Source organism: Bos indicus x Bos taurus, chromosome 3 (assembly GCF_003369695.1).
Source record: "Bos indicus x Bos taurus breed Angus x Brahman F1 hybrid chromosome 3, Bos_hybrid_MaternalHap_v2.0, whole genome shotgun sequence".
Taxonomy (NCBI): domain Eukaryota; kingdom Metazoa; phylum Chordata; class Mammalia; order Artiodactyla; family Bovidae; genus Bos; species Bos indicus x Bos taurus.
Window position 1 is genome coordinate 38,731,424 of NC_040078.1, and position 7,301 is coordinate 38,738,724.

At 33.9% G+C, this 7,301-nt stretch overlaps 1 pseudogene; it reads left to right on the top strand.

Moving 5' to 3' along the window:
- Window positions 1–2,461: 2,461 nt before the first annotated feature.
- On the top strand, window positions 2,462–2,876 carry LOC113890311 (annotated as a pseudogene).
- Window positions 2,877–7,301: the final 4,425 nt, after the last annotated feature.

The window sequence follows — 7,301 nt, forward strand, 5'->3', positions numbered from 1 at the left end:
TATAATTAAAAAATGAACTTAAGGCAAAAATATCAAGTAGACAATATATACTACGAAAAGTAAGGGTACACAAGCAGTATTTTAAAAGAGTCATATACACCTAAGTGTCTTCACAGGTGGCTGGCTCAGTGGTAGAGAATCTGCCTGCCAATGCAAGAGACACATTGAGTTTGATCCCTGGATTGGAAAGATACCCTCAAGGAGGAAATAGCAACCCACTCCAGTATTCTTGTCTGGAGAATCCCATGGACACGGAAGCCTGGTGGGCTACAGTCCAAAAGGTGGCTAAGAGTCAGACATGACTGAGCAATTGAGCATATGCATGTGTAATTAACATAAAGTCAAATTATATAAAGAAAAATACAGATAAAACAAAACCCACAAACTTATAAGAATTTTACAAATCCACAAATGTAATAAAAAATTAAAGCATATCCTCCCAGCCCCAAATTATTTCATACATAAAGGACCAGTATGACATAATTTATATGTTATCATATGCCTAGAAACTGTATCAATAGATTTAGGAATATAATTTGCAATACTACTTTTGAGTCCCAGTTTTATCAGATGATGGAAGTGTACAATCTAGAAAGCATTTTTTTTTGCATTTAACAAGAATAAGTAGATATATTTTTTACAGACATATTTATGCAACACCAAAGTTTTAACACTGACCAATATGTTTTCATATACTATAACAATTTAGGAAGAATAAAATTGAATGAGTTTTTAATTAAGGATAATAATCTCCAAATTTAACCTTGAATATTTAGTATCCAATACCATTCCCAAAATATGATTAACTAACATAATAAACTGCATTATCAATTACTTTAAAGGCAAAGGTAATAGTGTTTTAGTGTGCTATAATCCTGCTATACATTAGACTTAACTTTTCAGGGAAAATTTAGGGCATTAACAAACAATATGCCAACATGTGAATAAAGCCCATGAGGTAAACTCTGAGACAAAAACATCCTAGTGGTAACACAAATGTTTATATCCCATGTGAATCATCAATTTCAGAGATAGAAAAGATCTCTGTGGGAGATAAATACCTTCCAGCTACCTGTATATGGATATTTTTAAGCAATATGGCATATTAAATAAAAATGACTAGTCAGGACCCCACTACACAAAGGAAAATTTAAAAGACAAACTCCAAAGAAATAACTGAAATTCCTACCATTTGAATGATCCAGAACATCTCTATGTTTAACAGAGAGATCCAAGCACCTAGGAAAAAGATGACATCATATATAATCATTTGTTAAAGTATTTTCAAAAAATTAGATAATAGAGCCAATCATATTTTAGGCAAAGTGGGTTTATTAGTTTTAATGTAAGAATTGTAATAAAGTTGTCATATTATTGGGACATTAGGTCATAAGGAGCTAAGGAAATGGTCCATGGTAAGGAGTGTTCTTAATTCAGTATTAGACTAAAGTAAACCAATAATTCTATTCACAGGGGTAAAAAGACAATAACTGATGTGAAAATAATAAAAAGAAAGTGTTATCATTACCATCTGTACACGAGACAGCAAAAGAGACACAAATGTATAGAACAGTCTTTTGCACTCTTTTGGGGGGGGATGATTTGGGAGAATGGCATTGAAACATGTATAATATCATATAAGAAACTAATCACCAGTCCAGGTTCGATGCAGGATACAGGAAGCTTGCGGCTGGTGCACTGGGATGACCCAGAGGGATGGTATGGGGAGGGAGATTGGAGGGGGGTTCAGGATTGGAAACACGTGTACACCCGTGGCAGATTCATGTTGATGTCTGACAAAACCAATACAATATTGTAAAGTAAAAAAATAAATAAATAAAACACTTGTTCAAAAAATAAAAGAAAGTGTTAATATTATGTATTATTCTGCTTATTTTTATCAAGTGATTAACTTATTTTCATATAAGCTTATTGAATACTTCAAGATTTTTAACCCATGCATATATGGTCAATTAATTTATAATGAGTCAAGAATATACCATGGAGAAATGACAGTCTCTTCAGTAAATGGTTCTGGGAAAACTAGAGTTACATGCAAAAGAATGAAACTGGATGACTATCTTACACCATACTCAAAAAATTAACTGAAAATGAATTAAATACTTAAATGTAAGACCTGTAAACATAAAATTTCTATAAGAAAATGTAGACAAAAAGCTTCTTCACTAGGCCCTGGTGATGATTTTTTAAATCTGATAACAAAAGCAAAAGCAACAATGACAAAATAAACAAAAAAGCAGTAGTACATCATTCTAAAAAGTTTCTGCACAGCAGGAAAAAAAAAAAAAAAACCATCAATTAAAGAAAAAGAAACCTGACAAATGAGAGAAAATTTTTGCTAATATCATATGTGGTAATGGGTTAATATCCAATATATATAAACAATTCATACAATCCAAGAGCAAAGCAATAGTAACATCAACAATTTGATTTAAAAAATATGTGTTCTGGGGGACATTGTGATGAGGCCAAAGCTGTGGACATCCCCCACAAGGACGACAAGGCACTGAAGAAACTCAACAAGAATAAGAAATTGGTCAAGATGCTGGCCAAGAACTATGACGCCTTTTTGGCTTCAAGAGTCTCTTATCAAGCAGATTCCACAAATCCTGGGTGTAGACCTGAATAAGGCTGACAAGTTCCCTTCCTTGCTGACCCAGAATAAGAACATGGTGGCCAAAGTTGATGAAGTAAAGTCCATGGTAGTGGTTGCTGGCCACATGAGGACGATAGATGAGATTGTGTACAATATCCACTGTCAACTTCCTGGTGTCACTGCTCAATAAAAATTGGCAGAATTTCCTCCAGGCCTGAACATTAAGAGCTCCTTCAGCAAACCTCAGCATCTATACTAAGGCACAGGGTACTAAGTACTAAGCACCTGTACTAAGGTACTAAGCTTAATAAATCATACTTGCACCATTTAAAAAAAAATAGCATAACTCTTGGGTATTTATCCGAAGAAAATAAAAACACTAACTTAAAAAGATCTATACATCCATTACTAATTGCAGTATTATTTACAATAGCCAAGACCTAGCAACAATCTAAGTCTCCATCAATAGAGGAATGGATAGACATTTTGACAACGATATAATATTAGTCATAAAAAAAGAATGAAATCTTGCTGTTTGCAACAACATGGATAGACTCTAAGGTAATTATGCTAAGTGAAATAAATCAGAGAAAGGTAAGTACCGTTTGATTTCATTTATGTATGTAATCTAAAAACAAAAACACAAACACACAAAACCAAGCTCACAGATACAGAGGACAGGCAGGTTATTGCAAGAGGATGGGGGGGGGTGGTGGTGGGAGAAATATGTAAAGGGGGTCAAAACTGCAAACTCTCAGTCATCAAGTAAATAAATCATGGGGAATTAATGTACAGCATGATGACTATAGTTAACAATACTGAATTACCTATTCAAAAGATGCTAAGAAAGTAGTATTATCACAAGAAAAAAAATTTTGGTAACTAAGGTGACAATGTAAACTAGACTTACTGTGCTGACTGTTTCACAATGTACACAAATATTGAACCATTATTTTGCATGCCTGAAACTAATGTTATATGTCAATTATTCCTCAATAAAAAATGAGGTTATAAACATTAAAAAGATTTTTTTCCTCTAAAATCTAGATGGAGAACTTAAAGATCAGAAATTATTGCCTATGTTCACATGAGCATTCATTGAGAGAACTGAGATTCCAATCCAGGTACATTTGATCTCAAAGCCCAATTTGTCTGCAAGGATACCTGATACTTCTCCAAAGAAACTGATAAGTGATACAAGGTAACATACAATCTAGTTCCTGGATTTGAAAAAGACCAGGCAGGATTTAATCATCAGGTCTTATGAATTGTGTTAGTTTGATGAAAAACTGCTATTGTCTTTTCCAAAGTTTCTTTGAAATGTCTTCTAACTGAGGGAATAAGATGATCAATAATAAATTAGTTAATAACAAAGATTTTTTTAATTGATTGAAAATGTTTATTTCAGTTCTTACTATTAATTTACTGACTGTTCTATATTAAAGGATGAGAAAGAAAAATAAGCATAAGAGAAAACCTTGTAGAAATATCAGTTGAGGATGTGAGTGATGGATTAGATAAGTGCACAGATTACTTTTAAATTCTTTTACTTACCAGTGAGAAACAGCCTGGTCCTTCTTAAGATTCCTAGTTTCTATTTTCTTAATTATTCATAATTGTACCAGTATGAAATATTTTATGGGCAAATAATATTAAAGTGTTGAGTGTGACAGTATGTGAGTATCTCTCTATATACAGATTTTTACATTTCAAGAGAAACTGTTATATATCTACTGAGCATGAATAATTCACATGAGGGCTATAAGTCTATTTTCTTTGTATTTCCAACAATTTACTTCCTTTTGGTGACACTAATAAGTCAACATAGAGAGGCCTTGGCATCTTAGTTGCTCCTCTGAGAAAGGAAACCCTTCTAACTTTAAAGGACAATGTATTCATCTGGAATTCTTTTCATTTATTATTTAAATGCTCGCTAGAACAATCCATAAATTCATTTATTTGATAAAATATCAGGTTAAGAATAGCTGGGGAGTAATTTTTCACTTCAACTTGAATAATTGTGGGAAGACAGTATGACACTAGTAGTTTAAATGATACATCTAAATTACTGTCCTTTAGAAAACTGTGGGAGGAATTTAAATTACGAAACAGACAACAGCTAAGCAGAAGCCTCCCTCAGTTTATCTAAGGTCCTACTGAGAATTCACTTGTCATGTATCTCATGCTATTTTTACAATGACAAACTATGATGCTGAGTTATACATTTTTCTTATAATTGCATTACTCTATAGGACTGTGAAATAATTAAAAGGACAAATAAATAATGCCAAATGAAGCAAAAAAAGAAGGTAGTTCTTCTGAGTTTTTAAAAGAAAAATTCATGGTAATGCAGGAATTAAGTACGCACACAGGCAGGAAAAAAACACAAAATCACCTTTGTTAAATACCACAGATTATAAGAACTATCATGCTTACCATAGTGCAATTTCAGTAGAGTAGTATAATAGTTAAAATGGAAGACAGTAAACTATGAAATCTCCTCTGGATCTATCTCTTATCATATCCCTTCTGGTTTTTTTTTCTTTTTTTCCTTTGTTTCATACATCCAGATTTACCCAGATCACTAAAATCTTGGCTCACACTCACACAATCTCTACTTGAGATTGGCATATTTATTTAAAAACTACTAAAAAAGAAACCCCATAGAAGACCAAAATAACAAACGAGGCACCTCCAATTTGTACATTTAGACTTAAATTTATTTTTTGTTTTGTTCATGTAAGATAAAGTCACATAACAAGCATATATACAGAGGAATACAAACATGAAGTGGAGGCTGCTTTAACAGACGGACAGAAAACAGGCACTGATAAATGTGCAAATACATTATCTTGGACACAGTCTATAATTTATCTGTGGACAAAGCTATTAAAACACACACACACATTCCAGCAATAGTTGTTAGCAGAAGTAGTGCCTAATTACCTTTTGTAATCTGTATGACATTTGTAATATGAGTATCTAAATAACCCTATTCTGGCTAAGAACTGTCTTATCCAGGAACTGACTTAGATATTTATCTCAGATTGTTTTCCTCTAATTAGCTTATTGACAATAAACACATATCCACATGTCCTATCATCCAACCATGAAATGCATGAGAAATGAAGCAGACCTAAGCCAAACAGCAAAAGCTGAAATCAGCAAAAGTCAGTTGCAGGAGAAAAAGGCATGGTAAATGCCCATTAGCAGATCCCTTACTATTTGGGGAGAGATAAGATCTCAGGCAGCAAGCTTAGTAAACATCAAGGCCAGCGAGTATATTATTGCTATCAAGAATCTTAAAGCTTCTTATAAGGTTTGATGAGTGTAATGGTCAATCAGTGATTTACTCTCTATTTCATTTTAAGCAATCATACTTATTCAAAATTATAAACCAAATTTTACATCATCCTATATAATTTACATTTATCAGATTTTTTAAGGACCTTTTTTTTTTCTTTCTTTAATAGAAAATTATTTAATTAGTATACATGTGTTCCCCATCCTGAACCCTCCTCCCTCCTCCCTCCCCACACCATCCCTCTGGGTCGTCCCAGTGCACCAGCCCCAAGCATCCAGCATCGTGCATTGAACCTGGACTGGCATCTCATTTCATACATGACGTTTCACATGTTTCAATGCCATTCTCCCAAATCTTCCCACCCTCTCCCTCTCCCACAGAGTCCATAAGACTGTTCTATACATCAGTGTCCCTTTTGCTGTCTCGTATACAGGGTTATCGTTACCATCTTTCTAAATTCCATATATATGCGTTAGTATACTGTATTGGTGTTTTTCCTTCTGGCTTACTTCACTCTGTATAATAGGCTCCAGTTTCATCCACCTCATTAGAACTGATTGAAATGTATTATTTTTAATGGCTGAGTAATACTCCATTGTGTATATGTACCACAGCTTTCTTATCCATTCATCTGCTGATGGACATCTAGGTTGCTTCCATGTCCTGGCTATTATATAAGGACCTTTTTGGGTGTAGTTTTAGGTTCACAGTAAAACTGAGAGGAAGATAAGGGATCTGAACCTATATTGACACATCATTATCACCAATCATGGTTTACAGTAGGTTTCACTCATGGTGTTATACTTTCTTGGCTTTGAACAACTGTAGGGGTGGCATGTATCCACCATCATATATATACATTACTTCCACTGCCCTAAAAATCTTCTACAGTTCAGCTACTCATCCTTCTCTCCCCCTAATTCCTGGCAACCAATGATCTTTTTACCATCTACACAGTTTTGCCTTTTACAGAACGCCATATAGCAAGAAACATATAAGAGATTTTTTTTTAAATAGGCATATAGTTGATTTACAATGTTTTCTTAGTTACAGGTGCACAGTAAAATCAGTCAGTTATACATACATATACATACACACACACACACACACACACACACACACACTCTTTTCAAGATTCTTCTCCTGTATAGGCCATTACAGAGAATACAGATTATTTTAATGGAAAAAATATTTTCCTACACTTTAGCTTCCTAATCTTATTCCTTTGAAGTCATTCTTAAAGCCAACCACTATCATGAATTTGGATGCATAAGCCATTTAAAGTATGTGCCAAGTTGCTTCAGTCATGTGTGACCCTTTGTGACCCTATGACTGTGTAGCCCATCAGGCTCCTTTATTCCATGGATTCTCCAGGAGTGG